This window comes from Bison bison, unplaced genomic scaffold (genome assembly GCF_000754665.1).
Source record: "Bison bison bison isolate TAMUID 2011002044 unplaced genomic scaffold, Bison_UMD1.0 scf7180017864537, whole genome shotgun sequence".
Taxonomy (NCBI): domain Eukaryota; kingdom Metazoa; phylum Chordata; class Mammalia; order Artiodactyla; family Bovidae; genus Bison; species Bison bison.
This window is the reverse complement of record NW_011495085.1, coordinates 4,086,586-4,098,074: the sequence shown is the minus strand read 5'-3', so window position 1 is coordinate 4,098,074 and position 11,489 is coordinate 4,086,586.

Sequence of the window (11,489 nt, the reverse complement as noted above, 5' to 3'; positions counted from 1 at the left end):
TCTGTCCTTTATCGAGCCCATCTTTGCATGACATGTTCCTTTGGTATCTCTGATTTTCTTGAAGAGATCCCTAGTCTTTCCCATTCTGTTGTTTTCCTCTATTTCTTTGCATTGATCGCTGAAGAAAGCTTTCTTATCTCTTCTTGCTATTCTTTGGAACTCTGCATTAAGATGTTTATATCTTTCCTTTAATCCCTGCCAATATTTTAAAAGTTGGAAGTGCTTTAAATGTGTAAAATATTGTGGTCATATAACTTAGTGACCTTTTCCTGAGGCTTTCTTTCCCTTGTTTTGTTCAGTGTTATCTTTTGCTCAGTTTAGAGCAATTTCCAGAGTACGTGAATGCAAGCCAATCTGTGTCTTGTCCAGCATGTCTGCACTATCATCAGTATTACTTTGATTCTTTTTTTTTAAGTTGAAGCATAGGTGATTTTAAATGATGTGATAATTTCAGATATACAGCACAATGATTCAGCTATAGCTATATATTTCTATTCTTTTTCAGATTATTTTTCATTTTAGTTTATTACAAGACATTGAATATAATCCCCTATTTTATACAATAGATCCTCATTGTTTATTTTATATATAGTAGCATATTTCTTTTAATCCCAAACTCCTAATTTACCCTCCCCCCAACTTTTTCCCTTTGGTAATCACGCATTTGTTGTCTATGTCTGTGATTCTATTTCTGTTTTGTAAATAAATTCATTTGTGTCATATTTTAGATTCCAAATATATGTGGTATCTGTCATTCTCTTTCTGACCTACTTCACTTAGTAGCATAATCTCTAGGTCCATCCACATTGCTACAGATGACATTAATTGATTTTTATGACTGAGTAATACTTTGATTTTGGTTGTAAAGTGCTAACACTTGCATTGTTGAAACCTTTATACTGTCATTTAGACTTGAATATGGATCACTGCAAATGATAAAATGGCAAGGTAAGCCAATCCTCATAATCATATACAATTTTTTATATATTGTCATAAATAATGTGGCAATAGAATGAAACACATTTTAATTGTCTGTTCCTGCACAATTCTAGCCTTGTCTCTGAGCAGCAGTTCTGCCACATGAACATATTCATCTTAGCTTGATCTTTCCCATTCTCCCTTTCTTGTAACACAAGGGAGGAGTAGGGAATGAAGGGCACTAATGAGACAGCTGCAATAAATTATGCCCTTCAGAATTTGTAGTTGCCTTTGGCCTCATCCAGCTTTTGTTGCTGACCCTTGGACTTTTTCTGCTTGCAGACATTTCTCCTGTCTTCATTATTAGTACATTCATCAGTGCTGTTCTCCAGTCATGGTTCCTTAGGAATATTTACAATCATCACCTTCCTGGTTGATGTGCTCTAGAGGTACATACAAACCACATTAGTCATAACTGTTGTGATAGAACAGCATAACTTGGTTAGGTTTTGAGAATCTAGATCTGAGTTGTCCAATAAATCAGCCATTAGCTACAGGTGGCTATTTAAAATTTGTTTAAAATGAAATAACATTAAAATTCAGTTCTTCCATCACACTTGGGGCTCCCCAGATGGCACAGGTTGTAAAGAATCCACCTACCAAGCAGGAGACACAGGCTCAATCCCTGGGTAAGGAAGAATCCCTGGAGAGCGAAATGGCAACCCACTCCAGTATTCTTGCCTGGAAAATTTCATGGACTGAGGAGCCTGGCGGACTATACAGTCCATGGGATCACAAAAAGAGTCAGCTACAACTTAGCGACTGAGCATAAATGCCATCATGCTAATCACATTTCAAGTATTCAAAAGCCACTAGTGATGAGTGTCTACATTTTGGGTTTTGGAAAGCACACATACGGAATATTTCCATCACAGTAGAAATGTCTGCTGGACAGTGCTACCCTAGATTCACAATAGTCTTTGAAATAGCATCATATGATTAAAAAATTCAGAAAATATATTTGATATATTTCACAATTTTATTGCAGACTAGAAGGTATATTTTAAAATATGTTGCAATTATTTTAAACACATTGTTTCCCCAGATTAAATAAATTAGATAATGTTTTTTCCTTCCTGTTTGGATTAAAGAAAAAAAAACAAACTGGTATTTCATGGAATGCACTTTGAAGAAATATGATAGAGGACTAAAAAAAAATGATTTATTTTACCAAAATCTAGTACAATCTCATGGATGATGCACTTATTGCATATAAAGCATTTTAGCTGACCCCATAGACGGCAGCCCATCAGGCTCCCCAGTCCCTGGGATTCTCCAGGCAAGAACACTGGAGTGGGTTGCCATTTCCTTCTCCAATGCATGAAAGTGAAAAGTGAAAGTGAAGGCGCTCAGTCCTGTCCGACTCTTAGCAACCCCATAGACTGCAGCCTACCAGGCTCCTGCATCCATGGGATTTTCCAGGCAAGAGTACTGGAGTGGGGTACCATTGCCTTCTCTGCCCAGATATGTGAGCCTTCCTCAATTTACTAGAAATTAAAATGATTTTTCTGCCAGGGTCTCAAGACAGCACAGTTCCATCAGGTTTCTAGGTGTGAGGGTGGGTGAGAGAAGGGTGGATGTTGTACCCACACAGTAATTTAAAACTTAAAATCTTTGTGCAGAGAATGTCAATTATCCCACTGCCTAACACGAGCAAAGCAAACACCCAAACATGCCAGAAACATAGAAGCCAAATGCACAAGGGGAAAGAAGGCAAACATGACCTCCCTGGAGTTCTGTATACCCTGTGTGAAAACAGATCTGTCTCTAAGTATCTGCTGCTGCTGCCGCTAAGTCGCTTCAGTCGTGTCCGACTCTGTGCGACCCCATAGACAGCAGGCCACCAGGCTCCTGCATCCATGGGATTCTCCAGGCAAGAGTACCAGAGTGGGTTGCCATTGCCTTCTCCAAAACATAAATTTAATAACTTTAAAATCCACATTTACCAACAGATGCTCTTTAGCGCATACAAAGACTAATGGAAGCTCTATGCTTAGCTAATTCAAAAATGCAAGGCCTCTTTTTGTTTTTCATGGGGAGAATTAGGTAACATTTCACAGATTCTAATTTAGGGATGTGGACTTAATTTGCTCAAGGGCATATGGGATCTTCCCAGACCAGGGATCAAACCCATGTCTCTTGCATTGGCAGGCAGAATCTTAACTACTGGCTTAACAGTGAATTCGTTTAAAGTCCGTGAAAGGACTTTACTGTATATAACAGTAAAGGCTTGTTGCTTATAAAAGTTACTAAAGTTAGCTGACATGCATTAATAGTAACTCATAGAAGTTCTTTTCTAGAACTCTAAAAAGTGGTCCATAACAAAGGAATTATTCAATATTTTAAAAGTCACATATCTGTTAATGTATATCTAATTAGCAAATGTGTTGAATTACCACAACTTGAATAAATAGAAATTTGTTCTTAATACAATATCATTATTACATGAAGTTGTTTTGTTCCTCTTAAATATTAATATTTAGTTAACATTGATAAGGTTGCTCTTAGTGATTACAATGGCTGTTTATTTGGTTGTGAAAAATTAGATGGTTTTGACATGACTTATTAGAAGTTGATCTGCCTCAGTTCTTCAATATAATCAGATTCTTGGACCATCTTAACTTGGCCACCATTAAAAAAAGGGTTTTCAAACACCCATATAAAGTTATGTCACTAGAATGATAGAACCAGGATGCAGGCACAGTTATTCTGAAATATAATCTATTATTTGTTTTATAAAATATCTCTCAATAAGACTTAAGCATGAAATTAATGTTATGGTATGTGAATTTTCGGTAGACAAAACGAAGATACAATATTTGCAAAAACAAGGGTAAATACAAGACCAAAGGGAGCGAAGAGGAGTTTTTATCCTGAAACAGAGACAAAAAGCATCAATTCCTCCTTGATGAGGTTAGCATCTCAAGAGACACAGTAGGACTGTGTATGCATTCTGAATATATAAAAGACAATCCTTTTGTGGGTAAAAAGAGCCTGTCATAAATCAGAAGATAGTGAATCACAATTAAACTTTGCTCTTTCCAGCTGATATGAGTTATTGGGAATAGCTAACAACCTGAAAATATAAGAAATATACAGAATATGTTAAACTTTTTCACAGGATTCAAGTTCTCTGTGATAAGAACTTTGCCTTTGCCATAGACCTTCACCTATAGAAGTGCAGATGGTTTAAAATTAAGCTAAATCACATGTATGCAATGGAATGCAATCCAGTATAAGACTATGTAAAAGACATACATATATGAAAGAAAAATCCTGAGTGAAAGGACTTTCTAAAGGAATTCGCTGTTAAGCCAGTAGTTAAGAGTCTGCCTGCCAATGCAGGAGACATGTGTTTGATCCCTGGTCTGGGAAGATCCCATATGCCCTTGAGCAAATTAAGTCCACATCCCTAAAGCCTCAGCAAGAGAAGCCCCCGCAATGAGAAGCCTGCGCACAGCAGAGAAAGAGTAATCCCCCTTCCCGCTTACCACAACTAGAGAAAACCTGCAGGCAGCAATGAAGACCCAGCACAAACAACAACAAACATTATACAAGACATTTCTCAACTTACAGCAAGAGCACAAGATACTGGCTGGGAAACTTTCAAACAGTTCATGAAGAGATATTGTTGTCTCCTTTCATTTATCTTGTGTGTGTGTGTGTGTGTGTGTGTGTGTGTGTGTGTATTAGTCTCTCAGTCATGTCCCACTCTTTGTGACCCCATGGACTGTAGCCTGCCAGGCTCCTCTGCCCATGGAATTATCCAGGCAAGAATACTGGAGTGGGTTTCCATGCCCTTCTCCAGGGGATCTTCCTGACCCAGGGATCGAACCTGGGTCTCCTGCATTGCAAGCATATTCTTTACTATTTAAGCTATCTGGGAAGCCCCTCATTTTCTTATTTATTACTTTTGTAGTTGCCTTTGGCCTCATCCAGCTTAAAATATTACTTCTCTCTAAATCAAAGGGATACTTATCCATTGCAAAGATTAGGAAAAATTAGAAATGAGTAAAGAAAAAATAGTGTCTGTCCATGAGTTGCCAAATTCAGAGTTTTTTGTTGTTCAGTCGCCAAGTTATATCCAACTATTTGCAACCCCATGGACTGCAGCACTCCAGGCTCCCTTGTCCTCCACCCTCTTCCAGAGTTTGCTCAAACTCGTATTCATCAAGTCATTGATGCTATCCAACCATCGCATGCTCTATGACTCTCTTCTCCTCCTGTCTTCATCTTTCCCAGCATAAGTGTCTTTTCCAACGAGTCGGTTCTTCGCATCAGGTGGCCCAGAGTATTAGAGCTTCAACTTCAGCATCTCAGTGCTTCCAATGAATATTTAGAGTTGATTTCAATCAGGATTGACTAGTTTGATCTCCTTGCAGTCCAAGCTTTTTGGGGGTTGTTTAGTCACTCAGTTGTGTCTGACGCTTTTTGCAACCCCATGGACTGCAGCACACCAGACTTCCCTGCCCTTCACTATCTCCCATACTTTGCTCATTCTCATGTCCATTGAGTTGATGATACCATCCAACCATCTCAAAAATTTGACGTATTAAATTTCCAAAGTTGGAGACAATATTTCAAGTTTTCATTAATTCTCTAATTTCACTAATCATGAATTTATTTATTTATTCATTCATTGGGTGTGTCTGTATATGTATCTATGTTTGAGAGTATATATGTATGTATATGTATATTTATTTGCTTGTCATTTCTTACTGAATATTTTTGGCTCTGTCTAGGTATTCAAAGCAGCAAGTTGAATTATTTTACTTGAACATTGAATTAAATCCTGTCAGACAGTTATCTTTATTTACTTGTTAAAAGTAAATAAATATGTAGGAGAGGGTGGGAGAGAGAAACTGGAAGCTTGGGATTAACATATTCACACTTGTATATATAAAATAGAGCTACTCAATAGTACAGGGAGCTATAATATATTCAATATTTTATAATAATCTATAAAAGAAAAATCTGAAAAAGAATATATATATATGCATATTTAGTTATACATGTAACTGAAGCATTTTGCTGTACATCTGAAACTAACATAACGCTTCAAATTATATTTCAATTAAAAATAAAAAAGTTAAGTAATATCCGCTATCTTACATTAATATTTTTCTTGAATCCTGTCCAATTTTATCTCAAGACTAAGTCCTACCTCACATTATTAAAGATATTAAATATTAACTACTTTTATGTTGTTTTTGATAACTTGCATCTCTTTTTCAATCACATACTTTTGTCTCTTCAATTAATCTGTGAATTCTCAAATTAGCAGTCTTTCACTGACTCTGAAAGCCTGAAATACAAGTAAATTTTTGGCAATCTTTTGTACAATGAATGTTTATTGACCATCTATAAAAATATAAGATACAATAAGGAATGCAAGGATTGGTAATGCACTGGAATTAAAGAGAATTGAGGAATGTATTTTAAAAACTGGCTCAGATTCTTGATACAATGTTGCCATGCTACTGCTGCTGCTGCTGAGTCGCTTCAGTAGTGTCCAACTCTATGCGGACCCCATAGACTGCAGCCCACCAGGCTCCCCCATCCCTGGGATTCTGGAGCCATTTCCTTTTCCAACAATGTTGCCATAGTCAACAGCAATAAAAAACAACCAAAAAAGTAAAACCACAGACTGTGTTTATAAAGCATGTTTTAGTGAGATTTCCAGCGTATCATTTGGGAGGAATTTTTTGAAGCTTCAGTTCAGTTGCTCAGTTGTGTCAGACTCTTTGCCACCCCATGGACTGCAGCACACCAGGCTTCCCTGTCCTTCACCAACTCCCAGAGCTTGCTCAAACTCATGTCCATTAAGTCAGTAATGCCATCCAGCCATCTCGCACTCTCTCATCCCCTTCTCCTCCTGCCTTCAATCTTTCCCAGCATCAGGGTCTTTTCCAACGAGTCAGTTCTTCACATCAGGCGGTCAAAGTATTGGAGTTTCAGCTTCAGCATCAGTCCTTCCAAAGAATATTCAGGATTGATTTATTTTAGGATTGACTGGTTTGATCTGCTTGCAGTCCATGGGACTCTCAAGAGTCTTCTCCAACACCACAGTTCAAAAGCATCAATTCTTCAATTCTTCAGTACTCAACTTCCTTTATAGTCCAACTCTCACATCCCTACATGACTCCTAGAAATACCATAGCTTTGACAAGACAGAATTTTGTTGGCAAAGTAATATCTCTGCTTTTTAGTATGCAGTCCAGGTTTGTCATAGCTTTTCTTCTAAGGAGCAAACATCTTTTAATTTCATGGTTTCAGTCACCATCTGCAGTGATTTTTGGAGCCTGAAGAAATACAGCTTCTTACTGTTTCCACCGTTTCCCCATCTATTTGCCATGAAGTGATGGGGCCAGATGCCATGATCTTAGTTTTCTGAATGTTGAGTTTTAAGCCAATTTTTTCACCATCTTTTTTTTAAAAATTTAAGTTTATTTATTTTAATTGGAGGCTAATTAATTTACAATATTGTATTGGTTTTGCCATATATCAACATGAATCTGCCATGGGTGTACATGTGTTCCCCATCCTGAACCCCCCTCCCACCTCCCTCCCCATACCATCCCTCTGGGTCATTCTGGAGCACCAGCCCCAAGCATCCTGTATCGTGCATTGAACCTGGACTGGCAACTCGTTTCTTATTTGATATTATACATGTGTTAATGCCATTCTCCCAAATCATCCCACACTCTCCCTCTCCCACAGAGTCCAAAAGACTGTTCTATATATCTGTGTCTCTTTTGCTGTCTCGCATACAGGGTTATTGTTACCATCTTTCTAAATTCTATATATATGTGCTAGTATACTGTATTGGTGTTTTTCTTTCTGGCTTACTTCACTCTGTATAATCGGCTCCAGTTTCATCCACCTCATTAGAACTGATTCAAATGTATTCTTTTTAATGGCTGAGTAACACTCCATTGTGTATATGTACCACTGCTTTCTTATCCATTCATCTGCTGATGGACATCTAGGTTGCTCCCATGTCCTGGCTATTATAAACAGTGCTGTGATAAACATTGGGGTACACGTGTCTCTATCAATTCTGGTTTCCTTGGTGTGTATGCCCAGCAGTGGGATTGCTGGGTCATGAGGCAGTTCTATTTCCAGTTTTTAAGGAATCTCCACACTGTTCTCCATAGTGGCTGTACTAGTTTGCATTCCCACCAACAGTGTAAGAGGGTTCCCTTTTCTTCACATCCTGTCTAGCATTTATTGCTTGTAGACTTTTGGATTGCAGCCATTCTGACTGGCGTAAAATGGTACCTCGTTGTGGTTTTGATTTGCATTTCTCTGATATTGAGTGATGTTGAGCATCTTTTCATGTGTTTGTTAGCCCTCTGTATGTCTTCTTTGGAGAAATGTCTATTTAGTTCTTTGTCCCATTTTTTGATTGGGTCATTTATTTTTCTGGAATTGAGCTGCAGGAGTTGCTTGTATATTTCTTAGATTAGTTGTTTGTTAGTTGCTTTGTTTGCTATTATTTTCTCCCATTCTGAAGGCTGTCTTTTCACCTTGCTTATAGTTTTCTTTGGGAGAAGGCAATGGCACCCTACTCCAGTACTGTTGCCCGGAAAATCCCATGGATGGAGGAGCCTGGTAGGCTGCAGTCCATGGGGTCACTAAGAGTCGCACAGGACTGAGCGCCTTCACTTTCACTTTTCACTTGCATGCATTGGAGAAGGAAATGGCAACCCACTCCAGTGTTCTTGCCTAGAGAATCCCATGGACGGAGAAGCCTGGTAGGCTGCAGTCCATGGGGTCGCACAGAGTCGGACACGACTGAAGCGACTTAGTAGTAGTAGTAGTATAGTTTCCTTTGTTGTGCAAAGCTTTTAATTTTAATTAGGTCCCATTTGTTTATTTTTGCTTTTATTTCCAGTATTCTTGGAGGTGGGTCATAGAGGATCCTGCTGTGATTTATGTTGGAGAGTGTTTTGCCTATGATCTCCTCTAGGAGTTTTATAGTTTCTGGCCTCACTTTATTCTTTCACTTTCATCAAGAGGCTCTTTAGTTCTTTGCTTTCTGCCATAAGGGTGGTGTCATTTGCATATCTGAGGTTACTGATATTTCTCCTGGAAATCTAGATTCCAGCTTGTGCTTCATCCAGCCTGGCATTGTGCGTGATGTACTCTGCATATAAGTTAAATAAGCAGGGTAACAATATACAGCCTTGACATATCCCTTTCCGTATTTCAAACAAGTCTGTTGTTCCATATACAGTTTTAACTGTTGTTTCTTGACCTGCATACAGATTTCTCATGAGGCAAGTAAGGTGGTCTGGTATTTCTACCTCTTACATAATTTTCCACAGTTTATTGTGATCCACACAGTCAAAGGCTTTGGCATAGTCAATAAAGCAGAAGTGTATGTGGAACTCTCTTGCTTTCTCGATGATCCAACTGATGTTGGTAATTTGATCTCTGATTTCTCTGACTTTTCTGAATTCAGCTTGAACATCTATCTGGAAGTTCATGGTTCACGTACTGTTGAAGCCTGGCTTGGAGAATTTTGAGCATTACTTTGCTACAGTGTGAGATGAGTGCCATTGTGTAGTAGTTTGAGCATTATTTAGCATTGCTTTTCTTTGGGATTGAAATGAAAGCTGACCTTCTCCAGACCTGTGGCCACAGCTGAGTTTTCCATATTTGCTGTCATATTTAGTGCAGCACTTTCACAGCATCATCTTTTAGAATTTGAAATAGCTCAATTGGAATTCCATCACCTCCACTCGCTTTGTTCATAGTGATGAAGCTTAAATTATAATTTATATTTTGAAGCTTAAATTATAATTTTTTTACATGTCTGTTTATTACCGATTTAAAAAAAATTTGCTTGGATAAATTTTGTCTTTTTGTTCCATAAAAAACACAGTGCTTTGAGCAATTGTAACTGATTATGCTTTTGCTTTCTTTACACTCAATAATGTTACAGATCTGCACAAATTGATTGCAGCAGGTGGCATTAGAGCTGACTCCCATGAACTCTTTTTCCTGGGTGTTGTGATAGTACTGTCCCTCATGAGGTTGACCTGGCAAAAAATAGTCTTTCCTGACTCCATCCAATAGCCGGGAAGGAATAGGGGCCCGCAGGCCAATAAACCAGAGGAGGTGAATCCTATCAACAACTGCCTGAGCAATTTTGAAAGCCAATTCATCTTTAATTGAGCCCTAAGATGACTCCAGTCCCAGCTGATACATTTTTCACCTTTGTCAACTCCCTTAGCCAGAAGTCCCGACTAAGCTGGCCTTGGATTCCTAACCCACAAAAATTGTAAGATAATAAATACCCATTGCTTTGTGCTCTGTCACTTAGCTGTGTCCAGTCTTTGTGACCACGTAGATTGTAGCCAGCCAGGAATTTTCTGTCCATAGAATATTCCAGGCAAGAATACTGGATGGAGTTGCCATTGATTGAAATATGAACATTTGCCTAATTCAAGTGAAAGCTTTACATAAAAGGAAATGTTGCTGTTGTTCAGTCACAAAGTCATGTCTGACTCTTTGTGACCCCATGAAGTGCAGCATGCCAGGCTTCCCTGTCTTTCACTATTTCCCTGAGTTTGTTCAAACTCATGTCCATTGAGTCAGTGATGTCTTCCAACCAATTCATCCTCACCCCCTTCTCTTTTTCCCCAGCATCAGGGCCATTTCCAATGAGTTGACTCCTGGCACCAGGTGGCCAAAATATATGAGCTTCAACTTCAACATCAGTTCTTCTGGTGCTTTATTCCAGAATATTCCAGAAGGAATATTCCTTCTGGAATATTCAGGGTTGAATTCCTTTAGGATGACTGGTTTGATCTTCTTGCTTCCACAGTACTCTCGATAGTTTTCTCTAGAATCACAGTTTGAAAGCATCATTTCTTTGGTTCTCAGCCTTCTTTATAGTCCAACTCTCACATCTATACATAACTACAGGAAAAACAACAGCCTTGACTATATGGACCTTTGTCAGAAAAGTGATGTTTCTGCTTTTTAATACTTTGTTTAGGCATTTCATAGATTTTCTTCCAAAAAGCAAGTGTCTTTTAATTTTGGGGCTGTAGTCACCACACACCTTGATTTTGGGGCCCAAGAAAATGAAATCTGACACTGTTTCCACTTTTCCCATATATTTGCCATGAAGTGATAGGACCAGATGCCATGATCTTAGTTTTTTGAATGCTAAATATTAAGCCATATATTTCACTCTCCCTTTTCATCTTTATCAAAAGGATCTTTGGCTCTTCTTCACTTTCTGCCACTAAAGTGGTATCTTCTGCATAACTGAGGTTGTTCATATTTCTCCTGGCAATCTTTATTCCAGCTTGTGCTTCATTCAGCCCAACATTTCATATGATGTACTCTGCATACAAGTTAAATAAGTAGAGTGACAGTATACAGTCTTTAAGTAATCCTTTCCGAATTTTGAGCCAGCCCATTGTTTCATGTCCAGTTCTAACTGTTGCTTCCTGACCTGCATACAGGTTTCTCAGCCACCAGGTAATGTGTTT